The sequence below is a fragment of the Micropterus dolomieu genome, linkage group LG22, assembly GCF_021292245.1.
Source record: "Micropterus dolomieu isolate WLL.071019.BEF.003 ecotype Adirondacks linkage group LG22, ASM2129224v1, whole genome shotgun sequence".
Classification (NCBI taxonomy): Eukaryota; Metazoa; Chordata; class Actinopteri; order Centrarchiformes; family Centrarchidae; genus Micropterus; species Micropterus dolomieu.
In genome coordinates this window covers 11201982-11224938 of record NC_060171.1, presented here as the reverse complement: position 1 = coordinate 11224938, position 22957 = coordinate 11201982, and the positions used below count along the sequence as shown (strand labels likewise).

The 22957-nt window shown below is 38.7% G+C and overlaps 1 protein-coding gene across 3 annotated transcripts in view; it reads left to right on the top strand.

Annotated features, from left to right (window-relative positions):
* shisal1b (shisa like 1b) overlaps nucleotides 1–22957 on the top strand; it is a 67336-nt gene that overhangs the window by 4283 nt on the left and 40096 nt on the right. The window contains exon 1 of one of the 3 annotated variants that reach the window (XM_046037933.1): nucleotides 21914–21974. The exons of 1 other annotated variant lie outside the window; for it this stretch is intronic. The gene's annotated coding sequence lies outside the window, so the exon portion shown is untranslated. Of the gene's footprint in view, nucleotides 1–21913; nucleotides 21975–22271; nucleotides 22328–22957 lie in introns of those variants that run through there. One more of the 3 variants, XM_046037934.1, reaches the window with a different exon arrangement.

Here is a 22957-nt window from a genome sequence, read left to right as displayed (position 1 = left end):
CAGTCTTGTAGAGCTTAAAATAGCCAACAACTGTGTGTGTGTGAGAGAGAGAGAGAGAGAGAGAGAGAGAGAGAGAGAGAGAGAGAGAGAGAGAGGGGTCCTGTTTTTGCGTCAGCCCCTGCCATGGCAACGAGGCTTTGCTGGTGAGCATTTTACCTTATTCTTCAAATGTTTCATTTCATTAACATCAAAGAAAACTGTCCACTCCAATACTGCTAATTGCATTCTGTTTGTGGTGCGCTGCAAAATAATCAAGCACCCTAACATGCACATTGAAGAAGTAAACAGAAGTAAGCATACACACAGCACACAAGAGACAGCAGAGACTGACACAAGTATTAAATGCATGCTTTATTTAGTTCCCACTCGCTCTCTTTCTCTACATGTACAATGTGCATAGTGCCTCTATTTACAAACCACTGTGTGTCAGTTATTACAGATGAGTTTAATTGAGGTTGCATGTAATTGAAATTCATTATTAAAGGGGACTAATGGAGTGAAAAAAGCAGAGAGAGATGGACATTGTTATTTTAATTATTAAGTGTTGGATACAGGGTCTAAAATTAACTTTTTGGCTCATCTGCCAATGGCACCTAAAACTGTTTAACAGCCAAAATTTTTTGTATCAGGCATAAAACTGCATTATGCATTATTTGACTAAAAAGTTTTTAGTATGCAAACTCATTCTTAGCATCACTTTAAAGAGACGATTATTGATAACATCAGTTACAACTTTTATTCTGAAATTTTTCAAATACACCCCCAATGAATTGCATAGTTGCAGCAGCAGATGTTAAGAATTGAACAAACAATACAAAAGCTTCCGCCTCTCTCTCTGCTTTTTGTATCACTCCACTAAGCCCCGCCCACCAAACCTACAAGAACAGTCACTAATAGGTGGACTGGGGTCCGGTTCCAGACCCAGCCGCTGTCCTCTCCGGACCCCCAACCGACAGCCGATCTACTATTGAGAATTACTACCTTGTGATGGAGCATTTCTATATTAACCTGCGCAGCTTTTCTAGCATTTACTGTACTGGTTTAGCGGCACAGGAAACTCACAGACCAATTGCATGTGTTCCAATCATCTCATGTGATCATGTGATTATTAAAAGCGGCAATGTGAAGCACCACTAGGAGACAAAGCACAAATCTTTTGAGCAAACGTACCCATTCCTAGCTGGCAGGACAAGCTGGAGCTCACTTTCTCACTAAACAAGAGAAAGTAGGGAAGTGGTATATAAGAGGGAATTAAGGAGAAGAGGAGGTATTACAGCTGTTCAATTATTAAGATGTGTTGAGTGTTTATTATAAAATAGGTTGAGACTAACGTTACACTTCAGTCACCTCAGTTTTTTTTCTGAAATTAAGCACTTTATTTTACTTAAATTAAGAATGTATTATTCTTTATTATCCCTCCAGTTTGATGTGAAAAGACATATTATTTGATTTGTTAAAACATGTTGATACAACTGTACGTTATGGTACTGAATAATAACGCTAGTTATGATGTTCCGGACCTTTGCTTGGACCTCTTTGAATTTTAATTGAATACCCCTGTACAAGAAAGACCCAGTTGCCCTTCGAAACCTCATCCCTCATAGGGCTTGCTCTCCACAGCGAGAGTCTCACTGTGACTCTTGCTTAGATGCCCCTCCAACGATTCGCAGCCCAGAGCAGCACCCCAGTCTTCAGAGGCAGCTGCAACAAGTTATAACAGCGGGATGAAAGGCTAGTACACCGCTGTCTCCCCCTCAAAAGCTATTCCTCGCTGTTTGTCAGCGTGCCTCTTTGTCACTCGTCGTTACGAGTGGCATGGCACAAAACATTTACATTTATTCATTTAGCTGACGCTTTTATCTAAAGCGACTTACAATTGCTATACATGTCAGAGGTCGCACGCCTCTGGAGCAACTAGGGGTTAAGTGTCTTGCTCAGGGACACATTGGTGGATGGGTCACATTGGGGGGATTGAACCCCCACACCAAAGGCAGGCATCTTATCCATTGGGCCATCACCACCCCACCAACATAATCAGCCTGAAGCTTCGTGTGGAGACAGAATGTGATCACACTCATGTATTGTACTACACACTGTTTTTGGCAAAGGAGGACAGTTATTTCATAACTTGTGGTTCAACGTGGCCATTATGTTTGCAAAACTTCTGAAGCCGTGCTGAAGATATTGAGCTTGACTGAGTGAGCGCAATATCCGTGTATAGTTCTTCAATTATTTTGTTTCAAAACAAAATCGGAAAAACCAAAAAAACAAATGTTTTTTTGTTTAAAACCAAAATAAGAAAACAGATAAACAGAAAACAAAAAAACAAACATCTGTTTTTGGTTTTCTGTTTTAAAACCAAAACGGAAAAACAAAGCTGCTTTTTTTTCTATCTATGACCGGTGTTGTATCCCTACTGGTTTTTAAACTAACTGGCTGCTGTACACGTGTGCCTGTGCCAGCTGTTGTCTGCGTCGGGGTTCATTCAACCAGAGGGAATAATCTCCCTCGCCATGTACAGTCCGGTGCCTCGCTCCTTCTCCGGTAGACCTACTGTGGGTTGTGTTGCCAGTGGAACTGGTGCACTGAACGGTCAGTAGTCATTCCCTCTGGCTGGATGAAGTCTGACTCTCCTGATTTTACGCATAATCCATGTGTTACTGCAGTTGGAGGCTCTCCGCAGCGCCGTGCAACTTTCTAAATTCTTCCATCTCTCAAAGAAAATAAAGGTCAGGTCGAAACAGTGTAAAGAGGCTGAATGAAAATTACCTGAACCTTTTAATCCATTTATGATTCGTTAATATATAGCTCGCCGATTTAACTAATAACAGTTCATGTTTGTTGTGTAGCTTACCATTGGATGCACTGACAACTATCACTGAATTAATTTGATACTGAAGAAATCTTAAAAACAGGAGGATTCTTAGGTAACTTTTGAGGTGTTCCTGTTCCTATCCCAGTTGCTAGTGAGTTACAAACTGAACAGTGCCTTACTGAAAACCCACTTATGTTGGTGTTCAAGCTCATCTTAATTACATATAATCAGGAACCGCCATCGCCCAAATGTATCTGCTGCAGATTTATCAATGGTAGGCCTAACACACAAAGCGAAACTAATCGGACACATTGAATATCAAAATCAATATTCTTCAGGCACCGCCATCGCTAAGTGTATCTACTGCAGGTGTATCAAGTGTAACACACAAAGCTACACTATTCAGGCACATCCAAATCAATATTTTTCCATTTTGGTTTTAAAACAGAAAAACAAAAAACAATGTCTGTTTTTTTTGTTTTGTTTTCTGTTTATCTGTTTTTCCGTTTTGGTTTTAAAACAGAAAAATCAACTTGCTTTTTAGTTTTTTCTGATTTAGTTTTGAAACGAAGCATACACGGATTTATATTCACTATTCTTTAAGCTCAGTTTTGTTCTTCCCTAACCAGTGGGGAAAGACACTTAAGCTGCTAAATGCTTCAGTGTAGTCTCTCTTACAGAAAACCCTGCTAACATCTGACTTTTGTCTTCAGTGTGAAAGGGTACAATCTGTACAAATGACCGCCCAGGAGTCATGGGTATTTTTTGGCTCAACAGTGATGTAAACTTGACACACTGACACACACAAATCTTTTTGGACCCTTTCTGGCGCGACTCTTTCATCTGTTTCTATTTGTCTTTAAATGTCTCATCCATATGTTTAGGTAGTATTAGCATGCTAGCTTAACAATCTGTCAGCAGTGACTTCATATCCACGCTGTGATGTGTTTCAGAGCACAGAAACGTTCATGTAAATACACACCCTGCTGTCCCACATCTGTCCTCTTTCGGCCACTTCATTAGAGACTTTGCATCACTATCCGCCTGGCCTCTGGGTCCAATTTGATATGGGAGACACAACCAGTAGCTACTGACCCCAGTAACAAAACTTCTAAGGTCATGGAGACACGTAGACCCCTCTGTTATGATAAGGTTCCTGATTCCCAAAGTGGAGTATCCTGTGGCCTCGAGCTCATAAAATAAATGGAAAGAAAATACACCCCACAAATTTACAACATACTTAAAATTCTTAGTTTAGACCCTGGAAGTCTAATAAGAATAAAATAGAGACCCTTTAATTTCTTTCATACATTTGTTCCCACCTGCCTCAAGGCTGGCAACAAAAAGGGAAGCCTCACACAGAGAATACCTGTAAAAATTGTTTATTTAACTCAAACTAACAAACAAATGAACTGGTGGCGTCTGTGTGTAGGAGAAACATCAGTCATGTCAGAACGGTGTGGATGAGCGAAACGCATGTTGGCTGGTGCAGCAAACCAAAACAAAGGAAGAAGGCTGGTATTAATGCAGTAGGCCTGCAGAGAGAGAGGGACTGACAGTCCTTTTATACCTTCTAGGAAACCCAAACATGATGGACAGATACAAGCAGGCGACCCTCCCAGCTCCACCTACCAGCCGACTCCCAGCATCTGCAAAACAGGCATTAGAACAGGCAGGCAGGGGGAGGGGTTTTTGCACATTGAAAAACTCTTGCCAATCCGGAGTGAATAAACACTCAAACAAACTCTAAACACAGTAGTGCAGTTTTATCCATCTGAAATCACATTTCCTCACAATTCATGTGACAGCAACTGTTACACTTGGTCCATCCGCTGTGCAGTTTACTTCTGTCGATAATCATTACGCCATTATTCATTCGCTCATTAATCCCAAATTGTGCAGAATGGTTTTAGTGAGGTTCACTGAATGCACTTCATTGCTCTCAAAATGACTAAATGATAACAGGGAGCTGTAGGAAAACGTACTCTGGTGTAGGCTCAAGTACCATATGGCAGCAGTGATATCGCCCACCTCAACAAGCCTAATGGGAGACTGAACAATTTACTGCAACAAAAAAAGGGTGTTTTTTCAGTAAGTAAAATGCTTTTAAATTTCTATTATATGTAACTTTCTATTTGTTCATTTCCGCCTGGCTGCTTGTATTCTGTGAAGCTGAAGGCAGCTTCCTGGTTACCTGCATGCTGTCAACACTCATCTGCCATCGGCCTTTCAGTGAGCAATCAAATTGCACTTCTTTTCGTCTCCCACCATTCAGGTGCATCTGTGCATGCATGTCGGGTGTGTTTACTAACCTATATATCAGAGAACTGGGCTGTTGCCAAATCCTTTAATGATTTTAAATGATTAATAGTATACTCAGAAGAAAGTAGAAAGTAGTAAAAATAGTTTTTAAAAAATTCCCATCTCAGAGGCATCACCTACTCTTCCTGGGGTCCATATTAAAATAAAATACATATAGTCAACAATATTTCCAGCCTTCACTTGAGCTACATACAGTAAACAATAAAGTTACAACATTAACATTGCATCCAACAATCAAATTACACCAAAACCCTACATATAAAAAAACAATTGAAATCGACAGACAGGTACTTTACTAACCAACAGTCTAAAACCCAAAGATATTCAGTTTGTTATCCTAGAATACAGAGAAAACCACCAAATATTAAAGACAATATATTATGCTTTTGGGCTTTTCCCTTTCCTTTTATTGTGTTATATTTAATTTTTCTGCATTTAATGGGTTTGCAAAGTAAAAAGTCCACCCCAAAGGGAGTCACGCCCTCAGAAACAATGGTGGAGAAACACACTGAGCTGAGCTGTGACAAAACGTGCCTCCCCTTACCTCCACCCTCCCTACCGAACATTAGATACCCTCCAGGCAGTCAATGAACATTACATTTACATTTACATTTATTCATTTAGCTGATGCTTTTATCCAAAGCAACTTACAATTGCTATACATGTCAAAGGTCGCACACCTCTGGAGCAACTAGGGGTTAAGTGTCTTGCATAACAACATAAAGTTGTTACTGTGATGGAGAGAGAGTGCACAGTTAAAACATTACTTATGAAAGATAAAGATAAGAATGGTAAGTTATTAATTTGTAATAAATTACAAATTAATAACTTACCACTCTGAAACGTCTTGCTCCAGTCTAGGTTTCGAAGCTGATTGTTCTGCCTGTGTTTTGGAATTAGACTTGGCCTTCAACATTCACAGCTGAACTGAAGCCAGGGTTACCAGCTGAAGGGGCTTTGTTTTGAATCACAAAACCTTGTTTTTGACCTCTTCTGATTGGCTAGTAGTCCTTTCCTGTACAGACAACATAGATCAAATAGAAGTGAGATGCTTCACTCGGTGGCTAAAACAGAGTGTTCAACACGCGGGGTGAAAAGAGGTGCTGCAGGAATGTGTAGTATGAGAAAAACATGATGTTTTTTGAAAATTAAACCATGTAAACCTTTTGTGGTACAACCCCTTAAATAAAATTATGAACCTGAAAATGAGCATAATGTGACCTCTTTAACATATGAGAAGCTGGAACTATAAATTTTTGGCAGTTTTGCTTAAAAAATGACTGAACGAATTAATCAATCAATTAAAATTGTTGCTATTAATCATTTCAGATCTACTAGTAACTAGGGGTATCCCAATCAAGTTTATTTTGGCCCTGATCCAGATCTTTGCCCTTTTAATATCAAAGCATGTACAGTATAAAGACAATACATTTTCATCATTGTTGATGTTTTATTTGATCACTATGCTGTCAAATTGAATAAATTGGAACTATGACGTCTTGGTAATAAATGGTTGAACCAAAAGAGAAGAACCTGAAAAGCCATGAGCCATTGTCAGCGTGCAGTAGGCTTCGAAGTCACAGTCTGCGGGTAGTGTCTGTTTTGTGTCAAGTTGAGGTAATGTTTTGTGATTCATGACAAATCAAATTGAAATCACCTTGTCTGCTTTTTCCGAGGTCTTAGAGTGGGTAAGAAATTCTGTCTCTCTCTTCATCCTCCCACCGGTCTCAAGGGAAACGCGCACACACACACACAGAAAGACAAAACACAGACCCTGAGGTGCATTAAGTCTGAAGAATTGACAGATGGAATCAAACAGTGAGCACAGATGAAAGACAAGACACACTATGTCTGTTTGTGCATGTGTCTATACGATCAAAGCTAATCTCGCCTTTCCTCAAGGCGATCCCAAATAACAGTGTCACTGTTCACTCAGCATAGTTTGAGTGTGAATACATTGCCATGAATAGATTTGCGGTATTCTTCAGATCGCAGAGAAAATAAAAACACAGTGCACAGCACTCCCAATCCAAAATGGAAAAAGGAAGTATGTTGAGCTAAACAGATGAGAAATCAATATTTCAAGATTGATATGATAACAATGACATTACTAAAATGTCAAACGCGTTCACGTGCAAGATTTTGGCAAGCTGTGACATAAAAACATAATTCTTGCATCACTTGAGGACTCTTAGTGGAAGCCTTGTGGTTGGTGAGGTTTCATCATTTCACAGTGTTCACAAAACATTCATTTTATGAACAGGATAACATTTTTGCAAATCAGATTTTTGTTTATCACTGTGTAGAGTAACAAGGCTGAGGACTCTTGCGTTCTACTGTGTTCACATAAATGTAAATCATTCAAATATTGTCACAGCACAAGAGGGAGGAAAAATATGATTGATATTTACTGAGTCTTTACACAGGGCTTATATCATAGGGTTTCTCAATAAATGATTTCTGGTGGCTATGAGATCTATACTACGAATAAATCTCTCGTCCATCTACCTTCCTCGCTGGGGGTCTCAGAGATACAGGATTCTTGGCCTTAATTTATGGCTATTCGCTGAAAAGCAATAAACACTTAGATTAGCAGTATGTGACTAGCATACAAGAGGAAAGTCTGTATTTGCACTGCAAGCTTTAAATAAAAAACTTTCCAAATAAGATCTGTTCTAAGTATTTATTTATTGTAGTTCTATTTTTTTTTCCAGTAATTTTTTTTGTTATGTTGAATTATTGTCATGCTGTTTTAACACCGTTTAATTGCTTTTTCCTGTACTTTGTGTTCCCTTTTTCTTTCCTGAGCTATTAAAATTATATTGTTGGTTTCACAAATGATCTTAGAGTTGATTGATTCTTGGATGCTTTGACAGCTTTGTCATGTGTAGCCAAATCAAACACTGGACGTAATAACAAAAGGTTTAAATATGAGGGGAGCCTGGTTCTTTTTACTGCATGATTTTAGGCCGACTACCAAGGACACCATTTTAAAGTAATCCAGGAATGAGCTGGCAGGACAAATGTAGTCAGTGCAAGCACTCAGTAAGTTTTTCCCTCTATCCTATGGTAGTTAATGCTTGTTTTTTTTGTGATAGCATATTGACCGCACAAATAAGAAATTTTTTTTGAGTCTGTTCTCTGGGAGTCAGAAACCCTGGACTGGTAGAGGTTTAGTATATTTGTTGGGGACATTAGTAAGATTGAACTCTAGTCAACAGACAGTATGCTCATTTACTGTGATGTCCATAAATAACAAAAGTAAGCCACCCAGTCTATATAAACACATATATAACCTATAAAACTATTTTAAAATAATTTAAAGCTGGCAACAAATAGACAAAAAAGAATGAATTCAAAGTCCACTTTTTTTCCAAGGAGGTATAAATCGTACATTTGCTTCATGTGGTGACAAGAAAAGTGTCTCTGTTCATCTTTTTATCTCCATGCCCTTATAAATGCATAATCTGTAAATTCTGTATATTAAATGCTAGTGTGATTGAATTGTTTTTGAAAATTAAATGCTGTTAAATAGGCTACATATGTCATTATCATTAAATAATTTTTATTAAAATGATGGGAAATAATTGATAATGTTTACGGCTGTCAAAATGATGGAAGTCCAACGCAATCTCTGAAAAGGAGTATGTTTACTTTTGATTCTTTAAAGTACATTATGCAGATATATATGTAGTTTTACTGTAGTTTGACTGTAATTTTTCAGAACTTTAACAATGACACAGCGATGTAAGTATAATGTAACTAACGTTAGCTAAGAAGTGGGTTAGCAAAACCCAAACTGTGGCTACAGTTGTTGCTGTGAGGATGAGATGCAAACAGCGATACTCACAACTCTCCTGCTACTATAGCTAACATCACAACAACAGCATGTGTTGGCAAACCAGAAAGTAAGCTGAGTGTCCGTCAGCAAGTCATTTAACGTTACCTGACACACACATCATGGCCGGAATGGCTGGATTAGTGTTGTGTTGCGGGGTGCAGGCCACTTCCTTTGTTTCCCCTGTACTAAGGCCACTTTTACCACAGGTAAAAGAGAAGCTCAGTTTAAACCAGAGTTAGTGTGCCAGTTTCATCTGTGAGAATCTGCTGATAATGTATCATGATGTAAAAGCACTGTTGCTATGGCAACCTGCAATTTAATATACCTTGTGCACTGAATTAGAACAGTGGTTAAATTGTTTACTGAAACTATGTTTGAGGATTTCCTGTTGTACAGTTTTACAATACAGCAAGGGTTTTTTATAGCTGTTGTACAACTGTTAAGATGTACATTGTGACATTATATTAATTATGCTAAAAGGAGTAATGTGTACCTGTAGATGACTTTTGGCGGGTTTCAATTAATCAAAAGCGGTGATTTGACATGCCAGTTTGGCATGAGCTTATATTTCATTTATTCAAGGTCTTATCCAATCCCTGACCTTCCATGAGTCACTTCATGAATGGTATGTGACTCTAATCAGGCTGTGTATGATTGACAGTCAGACTGGAGCACACCTGACATTGTCACACAGAGGGCATGCATCACACACACTAGGTCATCACTCATCTATACACACACCCTGTTCATACAAACCAGCAGAGATGAAACACAAACACGCTCTGATAACACAAGGCAGATGTATAGTGTGCACGTGTAAAACATGTCAATAGGGCAGAGAAGGTCTAGTGAATCAATAGTTCTGAATTATTCGAATCTAAACAGTTTGCTGTTTGACCATATGCACTTCAGGCTATTGAGCTGCATTCACCCTGCAGCTCGAAGTGCTTCCTTTATGGTGGAGGATTAAGCATCACTGTAGTGTAATGAAAGCAACCTGGCACACTTACTGATGTTTGATCTGCAGCATTTTATCAGCTGTTATCAAAGCTGCTTTAAGATTTCTCTATTTAGCTACTTAAAGTGTACAGCTTTTTTCTGATACTACTAATTAAAGGAGATCAAGGAGTATATGTTCAGAGAGTAGCCCTAGCAACAACTTTCTTAAGTTATGCTTATCCGCTTTTTCCCTTTATAAATGGAGCAGAACCATCTTTGCACAACCAGAATGTATTTCAAATTTGTTGGATCAGGTTTATAGTGAAATATTCTTAACCAAATTTTCCATTAGTGTATCGGCATGTCTTAGCATTTTCTAACTTGGGCTTCAGTGCATGAATAGCCTCACAGGGCTCTTGCAATGCTGCCACACAGCAGCACTGATGAGCTGACCTCTGAGGTCAGAGGTCAGCTCATCAGTCATGAGGAGTGTGCTCCAAAGAGCCTCGCTTACATCACGCTGTCACCTGATTTTATGCACCTAGAGACACACATACAGCACGCATGCAGACGCAAATAGACACAATGAGGCTCTTTAATGCAACTCAATAGCTGTCTGACCTCCTGAAATTACATCAAATGGCCTGACTGACAATTGCTGATCATTATTTCTTCTGTAATCAACAGCCATTTCAGAGTCAAGAACGTTGCTACAGATGTCTACTATTTGCTTCTCTGTACTTCTAAGTGTAGCTTACTTGTGTTGCACTATAGGTTAGGTTTTCGTGTTTATTTTAGAATCTATTTAGTAACTAATTATTAATGACTTATTGTGATCAGCCCTTCATCCTAGTACGTCACTTATAAAATTGCAGATTGAAATTAAGTAATTTAATAATATTATAATAAATAAATAAATAAATGTTATAATATAACAATAATTATTTGTGATTTCAAACAGAAGTAAGCATAAGCAGCCTTCTCAATTCTACCCGACAGTTTAGTCGGCTGTGACTGTTCCTAGCAGATTTAAGTGTAGCTAGCTAGCGTAAGGTGATGCTACATTTACATTACATTACATCACATCACATCACATCACATTTATTCATTTAGCTGACGCTTTTATCCAAAGCGACTTACAATTGCTATACATATCAGAGGTCGCACGCCTCTGGAGCAACTAGGTTAAGTGTCTTGCTCAGGGACACAATGGTGGGGGATTGAACCTGGATCTCTCACACCAAAGGCAGGCGTCTTAGCCATTGCGCCATCACCACCCCCCATGCTAATGCTTAAAATTTCTTATTTGTGCTAACATAAACCTAGGATGGTTTTGGCTATAGAAAAACAGACAACACAGTGGTTAGTGATGCATTCTGCATTTTGACTCACAGGTAGAATGTTTCAGTCCTGAATTCTACTGGTACTAGGCTTGTTAGCAGGACATGATAATGTTTGCAACATATGTTAGAGCAGATAAACACAAAATGAAGTCAATTTCTTACACTTTTGCTCTGTGATTTTTATAAAGGCTTAAAGAAGACACCCCCATCTAAACTCTTTAAATACAGAATATTGTACTTAATAAAGCCCCAAGCACACTGCTTCAACAAGCTGAGAAATCCAAAGCTCGACAGACCTGACGTGTCATGTTACGATTGCGAGGCTAGGACTGGACCATCAGGGACGGGTTTAGACCACAGTCAATAGACAGAATTTTTTTTATTGATTGATGGTATGATTTGTAAATATATCAAATATGTGATACTTAGAGCTTCACAAATAGGAGGATATTCTGCATTTCTCTGTTTCATTTTAAATTCAATATACTACCCACTTTGAGTGTTTAGACAGACGGTGAGGGTTTACAGTATACGGAGGTTGGTGACAATGTTGTGTTTTACAAGTTACTGTTTTCTATAAATCTGTCCAGGAAAGACTGCATGTGTTGGCAGTGTTGTAGTTACAGAGGAAGTTTGAGAGATTTGGTCCCCACAGCAACTGTGCATCGCGTGGCTGTGTCCCTGAGTTATTACATACTGACTCATTTTAAGTTCTTGTAGATAAGTATGTCTCTAAAAGCCTCAAATGTAAACATTATATTAATAGTCCTTTGCAGTGCTGACAGTCTTTGTGTGTCCTTCCAGAAGAAAACCTTGTGTAGGACTTCCTTTAAAGCCTCAATGGACATTAATGTTGGTATCAGTGAACTGAGTAACATCTCAACATCTCAACTGCTCCTCTCCATTGACACAGATGGCTGTTACATTTATGGAAAATCAAAGGAAGAATAAAAATGGGGCTCTGAGAATATAACACCTTCACTTTTCCCAGAAACAGGACTGCAGATGATGGTGTATAATTTATTCAACCCTTTGGTAACTGATGTTTTCATGGTTTTCAGGTTTATTTCAATAAGTTTAGTGTGATTTGCAGTCTATAAGCATTTTTAGCAGTAATAGCATTTTTGGCCATGTTAGCGGAATGCCTCCATGGAAAGGTATGTTGGTCTGTTGGTCTGTACACCACTTTGATCCAGACTGAAAGAACTATTGGATGAATTACGAGGAACTTTTGTACAGACAGAAAATCCATTTGCTTACTTAAACTGTGACTTCATGCTCTCTCCCGAACCTCTTGCCTACTGATTCTGGACTCAACCGTGACAGCGCAGCTAACAAAATGGAGTCCACTAGCACCAAGAAATGACCGGCTCCCAGCACAGCACAGACTCCAACGCAAACTCCATTCCACTTTTTCACAAGTTTCATGTGCTGAAGCTCGTCAGGCCAATTGAGAATTAAGATCGATGCTGGGCAGAAACACAGGTCAACATTGGAAAGGCGTATATAGAGAGCCCTCTGTTTTGTTTTGTGTATTTAAAACCAACCCTTAGTTGACTTTCATCCTGTTCGACAGGTAAGCTAACATTATTGTAAATCATGTAAAATATATTTGTATATTTGTATTTTAGTTGGCTCAAGTTAGATAGGCCTAAAGTTAGTTTAGTTATCCGTCCAAAATACTATAGTTGTATCGCTTGCCTTCACCAGCTAAAACGACCCATTTTACTATCCTGTGTATCAGTATTATGTCAAAGTGTTGATTTTAGCCTGCAAGAAATGATTGAACAGTTTATTAAGCTATGCTGTAATAAACAATGGTAAACTGTAATGATACATGGAAGGATGAATACAAAAGGCTATCCTCAGGATAATTCCAAAAAATAGGTTGGTTTTTTTTAAAGTGCATTATCGCCAGTGTCCGTGTCTGTTTTGGCTCTCTCATTAGTTTGAGCACGTGCTCAAGCACATGTTTGGAAAGATAGTGGTACAAAATAACTACACATGGGCCCTTTAACTTTGTCCAACACTTTGGTTTATGACTAAATACTAGCAAATGAATAACATTCCCATCAACTTAAGCAATACTTTCTGTTTTGTGCTAATTAGCTAAAAGTAGCATACTAACATGCTAAACTAAGATGGTGAACACATATACATACTGTATATAAAGATGGACATATCACCACTTCTTCCCAGAACTACCTAAAATTACAAACCCCATGTTTGGGGAAAAAATGTATTTGGTGTGTTCTTTGGCTATAGACGGTTTTGTTTAAATAAAAGGTTTGAGAGGATTGGAATAGGTATTTTGTTTATGAATAAATACTATATACATCATGGGTTCATTAATTACCATTCAGTTTAGGATTTTGTAGACATGACTTATGTATAGATTATAGTTAGTATAGAATGCTCCAAGCAGTTATTGTTCCTTACAGCTTCATTCAGACAGGACAGTTAAAGAATGAGCGTTTTCTGTTCTCTGACAGGCTGCAACTCTGATAGATTTTAAAAGTTATTTTGCCATTGGAGCCTTGATGACCACTGTGAGCGCGAGGGATGTTTGCCTCTGCAACAGTGAAACTACAGATAGATTTAGAGATCAGATTCATCATTTGACATAGAGAGCGAATTCTTCTGACACTGATCAAGACAAGACCACTGTGAATGACAGGATGTTCTGTCATTCACAGTGATCTTAGAAGGTGGTACAAGACGTGTATACACTGAAAGTGAAACGGAAATGTTACTGGGTCTGACCTAATATTTAAAAGGGACCAGGCTGTTTATTCAGACATCAGAAATGGGATTAAGGTAAAGGGGTACATCTCTGAAAGGGGCTTAATATGTTTTTACTCAACAAACTGCTAACTATCAAGGTAAACAACTTTAATTACTAACTAAGTAAGTAAATATTACTGTACATAACAAGAGAAAAATGTTTATTACGAAATAACCAGACATAAGTGAGCATTATGAGGTCCTCATTGCTGCCACTCAATAGAATTTAGCAGTACAGCATTTTGCCTGCTCCAGAATGGTCAAAATCTAATAAAGGAGGTAATTTTATCAAATGTTTGATCTATTTTTCCTCTCAGAGAGCACATCTGGGTCAACAAGTCAGGGAGCTGTGAATCACCGTCTGAGACGCAAGGAGCCAGGTGTGTTAGATTTGACTCGGGCAGACATAACAAAAGCTTCTTGCCACAAAGATTTGCAACTTAATGGTGCTGTTAAACATTTTTGCGTTAATGCCAGAATGAGTTGTATTTCAGTTGTATTGCTGCTTATCTGGTTTTAATTTGTAGCACCACATTACTGGAGCTATCAGTAGGGTTGGCATGGTACAGAAGCCTGAGCAAAGGTGTAGCAGAAAGTTCTTGAAATACTGCTCTGTGTATAAGATAGCACGTGAATGAATTTGAGTTTTTTTTCTTTCTTGATTTATTTATAAGAATTTGTTTTATGTTCAATTGTGCTCCCATCTCCTTGTCTGATTTCGGACTCTCATTTTTTGTTATTGCATGGCTTTGTCAATGGCTAAGTTAAAACCTGTCAGAGGTTAATTTACATCCCTGCTGCTCAGTCATTCTACAACCATCTTTACAACCTTCTGTCCTGAAGCACTGTTTGATTTTATTATTGATGCTGAAAGGAAAAGAAGACCAAAAATAAATCCTTTGCAGCCGGTGGGTGAGAAAGGAATTGATCTCAGTGTCGAGAATCCCTGCATTGTTCTCTCACTAATTATCCTGGACCAAATCGACATTGAAAGCATCAATCACAGCGAAAGACACGGTTGCTCTTGAGGTGAATCGCTATTAAACTTTGCACCAAAAACAACTTCATCTCAGGGGTGGATTGTTTTAATAATGCATCATCTTTATTCACAAACACAAAAGTAATTCCAGTGCTTTATGATAGCACTAACAACGTCAACAACTGTGACCTTGACAATAACCATGAGAGAAGCTTTGTAGTTTTGTTTTAGCCAAAAGTGGGTTTTCACATTAGGAGCGTACCAAATTATCACATACATTCATTTTGAAAGTTCTTCCCCAAAAACTCATACAAAATCTAGATGGAACTCCAGTTTAATCAGTCTCATTTTTCTAGTCTATCACTTTGACTGACTGTTGCTCACCTCACTGAGGCTTCAGAGTGAAGTAACATGATAGGTGACTCTAGAGGGGTGGTGATGACGTAATGGATAAGACTATGCCTTTGGTGTGAGAGACCTGGTTTCAATCCCCCACTGTGACCCATCCACCAATGTGTCCCTGATCAAGAGCCTTAACCCTTAGTTGCTCCTGCAGTGAGTCTTTCTTATTTACACACAGGCCAGGATGAAAAACGCACATATACTATTGACAGCTGGTAAATATTTTATGCAGCTGTTCTGTCTTCTGACATTTCTCTTTGAAAAATTTGAAGAGCTTTGTTCCAAAATGATTCATCCACCTCTTTAGAAAATGGACACAGACTGCCCACAAAATATTATGATTTAGGAGCCATCGTCTCATAAAGTATGAGGATTTGCCTATAAAAGTGGTTATTTTTGAGGACACAGTAATTTGGTTTATTTAAGTTTTATAGTATTTTGTCTTTTAGAAATGATATATATACCTCTTTTAATTAAATCCCCTCATTTGGCACTTGGATTAACAGCACGCTTTCCAAATCTCTGTAACCCCTTATAACTCTGGCACATTATACACCATTTAGAGGCAGCTTTTCCCCAACAATTCAGTATAGAGAAAATAATTTTGTACTTGAAACTTTTACTTGAAGGTCTAGTCTGTAAAAGTCTGATAATTAGTGTATTTAGAGTAATATTATTTTAAAAAGTCCATAATAATTTGAATTTGATAATAATATAATAATTTGAAGCAAAGCATTTCATTTATATATATTATTATGGATTAATCTGTTGATTATTTGTTTTCCAATTAATTGATAAATTAATATCATAAAATTTTGAAAAATACCCATTAGTAGTGTAATGACACTACCCACCAAAGGGGACATTTCTAAATTGCTTGTTTTGTCAGACCAATAGTTTATAATCCAAAGACATCTAATTTATATAAATATAAACAGAGAAAGGAAGCAAATCTTCACATTTAAGAAGCTGAAACCAGTGAATGTTTCGATAAATGTTTTCAATAAACTGGATAAATTACTAAATGATTTATCGATTATACAAAATTAATCACCTAATTATTTCAGTCCTATTAAGTTACCCCTTTCCCCCCCAGTGAACAATATTTCAATTGTTAATAATTCTCAAGTTAATATACAGAGACAACGCTCAGATGGAAGAACCATTGTTTTGTGTTATACAGTACAAAACAGTACATGTTGGTAATGATATGATGATAGTGAAATGATTGTAGAATAGCAAAAGTTACCCCATAGCTGACCTGAGCCTTGGCAACATGATGACATTTGCAAAAGTTTGAAGGTTGAACAGACTGACTCTGAGAGAGCAAAGCTATTTCAGCGTGATGTCAGGACTGATTTGTCACTTCACATGCAGCAGGAGATGACATCGATTAGACATACTGATTCACAGAGAACAAAACATAGTGGAGGTATGACTCAAAACCTGTCAGAGAGCCTTTCCACTTCTTCTGCAGTGCTAAGTTGAAAAAACTCAAACTAGGAAAGGTTGACTGGGAGGTTTTACACCGGACTCCAACAGAACCTCATAAAATCCATCCACCACACATAATTTGGTTAAAAAATGCCATTTAAAGTTAGATTCTGCAACAATGAAAACTAATTTCTCTGTGGGTAAATATGCATATAATCCCACTTTGTAATTCCCTCCAGACTGCTCAGCTGAGAACAACAAGTATTCAAAGAGAAAAAAATCCATAAAAAGTATCGTTCGTTCGTATGTGTTCGCTGGATTTGATTATCCTAATATTTTTCAGTTGGCTAAGCAGTTTATGATTGAATCTTGTAATTACTGATGTTAAGTGACACCCCATTGCTTTCAACATGAAGTTTACAGCTTTGCAGCAAGCAACACTACCTTGCAATTTGGAGGACACACTTCCCTGAAAAAGGGAAAGCATTCGGACAGCCACCCGTCAGGGAATTGGCTAACAGAGAGCTGATGTTATGTTTGTGTTTTCAAATGTCAGCACCAGCATGTGATGATCACAAAAAGGGGTGGATGTGAGGTGTCCTTTCTAGCCTCCCCCTTGTGGAGTCACACTTTTGAAGGTTCTGTTTGAAGAACAACAATCAACTGTAACCATGACAGCCCATGTGGAGAATTGATGGCCAAATTCACTTTTATTCCTCCTTTCTGACTGTGAATTTAACCAAAACAAATCCGTTTTTTGGCATATCCAGACTGTATCCAGATTCCTTTCAGGAAGTCTGGACCACAAACAAAATACATGAAATATAATTTTACTAATCTGATCCAAGCCACATTTGGAGGTGGTTTGATCAAATTTCTTCTACAGATGTGTCTCAGTCCGGATGCTCTCGACACTCAAATTGGATTTCAAAGTGTCATGTGCATTACTTGCAATGCGACACATGACAACATCAAATCCAGAGTGATAGAAGTGCATCACGGCTGCGTTTGTCTGGTGTGAGAGAGGAGTTCTACACCATGATTTGACAGTGCGATTGTTTGGATGGGCGAGATGATGGATCTTCATTTCTCATGCTTCTGTGTTGGAAAGCCGCGTCACCAGCATACGTAGTTGATGTCTGGTCAGACAAATCCGATCTGATCACTTGCAAATAACAATGAGGACAGTCTGTCTCAAAGATCTGAGTTGAGAAATAAATCTGATTTGCCTGCAAAAGCCTACATTTCCAAAAGGGGCATTTCATGATTGGTCAAGTCATTAGAAAGCAGCAGGAGGCAAGTTTCTATTAGCATCCATCCAAAGACCAGAATGCATGCATTAACTTGCAGGGATTTGCACAATTCCCCATGCCTCCTCCGAACTCTATCTAGTGCGCATAAGAAGGACCCCTGAGAAAAGCTTGACAACAGCATTGACTCACTTTATTGCCAGGGGGCTACACAGCATCGGCTGCTGGAAACTAATTCATAGCTGGGCTATATTTTGCATAAGAAACTAAATTTATCACCACCACTACAAATTCCCTCCAATAGAGGGTCACCCAGCTCCAGAGGCCTGTGCTGTAGATGGGAAAGGGATCTCAGAGACGAAAAAGGAAAAAAATATACAGACAAGCCTTTTCAAAAAGTAATTTCCTTGCACTTGGACCATATAATACAAAGCTAAGCCGAAATCTCTTTTTTTTTGTAGATTGAGAGTCACATCTGTATCAAATACCCTGCAGGTTTAATGGTGGGCCGTGTAAGCTGATCCTCTACATTTATGGAGCCTCCTAAAAAAAAATTCAAAGAAATCTCCCAGAGCTTGGCTGAAAGGAAGAAAGGCCATGCTAAACAGAATAACTCCCATGATCTGAATCTTTCACAGGAGGGAGGAACAAACAGAAAGGGAACTGGAGTAGATCATTTTAATTTCATCTGTAAGAAGGTACAGATATGATTGAGGTGACACTCAGCCATTTGTATTATTAATGAGGAAGACAATTCAAGCAAGGAGCCTGTCATAAACACAACCCTACACCTCAGCACGGCCACTAACAAATTCAACGTACTCTCCAGTCCATAGAGAGGCCACGCACCTGGAGGTGAAACTCCCACTTTTGTACCGTCAGTGCTAAACTAACTGATCTATTAGCAGTACCAAAGACATCAGTATACTTGGTGTCTGATATACAGTGATCATAGGCATTATCTTGTGACTAAGTGCCGCCAGCGAACGATCCATGCAGCTTCCCTGCTTAGCATTCATTTATCATGACCTAATTTCCTGAATACATTTCAAGCAACTCAATATTTCATAAGAGTTATAAGGAAAATGTGCAACTATTTGGCACTGTGGGTGAGTGATCCGTAGAAAAACAGCAATCCTAGCAAGAATTTCATCACAGCTCTTTCCTGCGACAAATAAAGCGATCTTTTTTGGTTTTGTGATAGTTTCATGTTTATTTTCACATTCATAGATTTTGGTTCACATTGTGATGCAAACAAAATAGGTGTTTAAAAAACAGATTTTTTTGGTAAGTGTTTGCATTTGCACTGTATGTTGGTCACAAATAGAGAACAGCACGGAAGATGGCATGTTGATGATTGTTCTGGGATCAGAAATGACTGGCTATGAGTAGTCACAGTTATTTCCTCCAGACACTCACGAGGTCCACATGCGGACACACAAACACACTCTCTGAGGATTCATTATATCGCTCCTGTGCATACCTCCTCCTGGATGAACATCATACAGCTCAATCCCCACACAACCTGCCCCGGGCCTCCCTGTTGGAGAAACTGGCTCTTATCACAGCTCCGTCCTCCTGCTGCATGTGGCCATGTGTCCCGGAGCATTATCTGTCAGCTGAGACGGCACAATACCCACAGTGCTCCATGGGAGCACCTCTTGCTTGCCCAGTCAGCTGGAGAACGTGCAGCGTCAAGATGACACAGCCATATGTTCATACCCTTCGTTTCCCTGCTCCAGAGAGATTCTCTATCACTTCCTCTGTGGTGTGACTGAGGATTTCTATCACTCCTCCCGTGGTGTGTCTGTGTGATTCATGACATTTTGACACTTCATCAACATAACTGCGGAAGCTGTCAGGTTGGTCCCTGAATCACCTTCACCAATGTGTGTGACCTGATTGATCCACTATTTTATGTGCCTATTGACCAAGTATGCACCATACTCAGGGTAGACAGTTAGCCTCTCTGGCTGCCATTTCACATCAGGATTCATCAGAGCAGAGAAGAAAGGTAGATCACAAATACAGCCATGTCCCATACACACAGGCTGTGCTGACACTTGCAAGACCAAATCACCAGTGATGATACTGGTTTGTCTTTATGCCTGTAAATGTTTCAAAACCAACTGTTCCCACCAGTTTATTGTTTAGGGACATCAACATTTGATTTTGGTTTCAACAATTATATAATAATTTGAAGCTGTGAATGTGTTGATGAGCACACATTAGTGGTGGCCACAATTCCCATAGTGCCCTTGAGCAAGCCAATGTGCTCTTTAGTGGCACACTTAACCAGCACCTGTCCTGTCAACAAAATGTTTATAGGCAAATGTAATAGAACTGCACATGATGATTAGGGATGGGGATCATTCATTTTTATTGATATTGATATCATTATCAACAATACCTAACGATCTGAGTCTTCATTGATACTTTTCTATTATTTGGTGACAGTTATTTGGTAAGACGAGACCCAATGACAGCCGGATTTGGTGGTATTCCAACTCAAACGACCTTCTTGCTGTGAGGCGACAGTGCTAACCACTGCACCACCGTGCCGCCCCTCAATTCTTATCACTAATGATTATTTTCTTAATTAATACTTAATTAATACTTTTTTAAATAATTTTTTCAATTAATCGATTAATTAGTTTTGTCTATAAATAGTGAAAAATGCAGATCACAACTTCCCACAGTCCAAAGTGACTTCTGTAAAATTGAGTTTTGTCAGATAAGCAGTCAGAACTTAAAATTATTCCATTTCCAGTGATGTTAAAGAATTTTTACTTGAATCAATCAGTTTTCTGGAAAATGTTCCGGCGATTGGCTAATCGATTAACTAATTGTTCCAGATTTTAACATAGGGCTCCAACTAACAATTATTTTCATTATAGATTAATCTGACAATTATTTTCTCCTTTAAGTGATTAATCATTTTGTTTAAACACGAGGTGAAGTGTTCAGATTGCTTGTTTTCAGTCTAAACCCACAGATATTTAGTTAATCAACATGTATGACAAAGTAAAACATCAATTGTTTCAGGTCTATACACTGTAGATTAGGCTTCTAAATAGGGCTGAAGAATTAAAGAGGTGGTATTATGCTTTTTGGTTTTTCCCCTCTCCTTTATTGAGTTATATCTCTTTTTTGTGCATGTAACAGGTTTGCAAAGTGAAAAAGCCCAAAGTCCAGCCCAAAGGGAGTTCCCATCTCCCAAAGAAGACTCTGCTCTGAAGCACTTGAAAACAGCTCGTTTGTAGTCCAGCCCTTCACTTCCTTTACTTGTGACATCACAATGAAAACGTGTCATAAAGCTTGCCAAGCGGCTAGCGGGGTCAGGCACGCCCTCCAAACCAAGCTAGTCTGAGCGGAGGCCTTTTGGCTCGACTCGCCTTTGTTTGGTTTTCCATTGTAGAAATGTTGTACCTGTACCTGCTTCCAGTACTTTTTTTCGTATCACCTCACCTCCTTTGAGTTTCCAAGCGAGCTGAGGGATACTAAAATGTAACGTGAAAACACTACAGACTGCTGATAGGTCAGAGAGAATTTACAATATTCACTGCCTCATCATTGTGTGTCCCAGACAGAGGCCAGCAACAGAAAGTTTTATATTTTACAGTTTTCGTATGGAAATTCATCACTAAATCCACTTATGAGAAGTTTTGAGATGATAAATCAGCTGTGTAGATTTCAAATATTGACCGTTTTAGTGATGGCGGAACAAAAATGTGCTTGAATATTTTCGGACTTGAGGAGCTCCGCAAGTGGCATGGGGGGATGCCTGTGCCAAGCGTGTGAGGCCGGCCAGCTGCCCGCTCACACAGCCCTCTGCTCCCGCCGTCACACAGACCACAGTTGGAAGGTTTTCATAACGCTTATCTGTCTTTACATTCTGAGGAATGTTGAAATGTTTTAACTTAAAAAAGAGAAAGCTGTGTGTGTCACTGGTGTGTGTGTGTATCGTATTGAACATTACGTCGCGGCAGTTGTGTGTGGCGTCGCTATGATGACAAGCTACATACTATCTCTGGGTACTACCTGCAATGGAAAATGGAGCAGGGCCGAGTAGAATCGAGTGTATCGATTTGCGCTATGGTAGCATTTTTCGGCAAGGCAGCATAGATCGTCAGAACACCGGCAACAATTCAACATTTAGTCCTAAAAGACGATGCAACTCCGACTCTGTTTGGGCCTGGAAATTCACAATCACAACCTGTAAGTATGCTTTATTAGTTGTGAATTATATTTAAAATAAACATGCCAGGGTAACTTGTGACTGGTCAAGTGCGGAGTTGTTGTAAACGTTGGCTAACACAGCTAAATTTATAGCTATAATGCTAATGTTACAGCAAATGTGAAAGCTACTGAGCAAACGTTCAAATTGTTTGGCCAATTTTTATGTTGTATTAAAATTGCAATATGGCCTACTGCAATTTTCAAATCGCAGGAGGCACAATATCATAGACACTTATGGAGCACATATGGGCACATCATATTCTAGAGACTTACAAAAAACATCTTTGTTTGCAACAGGTCCTTGCAAGAATCACACCACATCATTTAAATAAGGTTTTCAATATGGGAAAAACTATGTAAAAAAATCATTCTCTCCAATATCGCAAATGATTTTGCAATTGCAATATAAAATATAAATATTGAAAATTGCATATAGATATTTTTTCAAAATCGTTAAGCCCTACTTAGATTTGTCTCTACCATTGCATTGATGGTACTTGTTGATACTGTTAGTATTCTTTTTTGTCTCCATTTAATTTTCATTCCAGTGATTGAATACTCTCAAAACAGAGCAGTACCAGATGATGCGTGAATGCACTTTTAATTTTT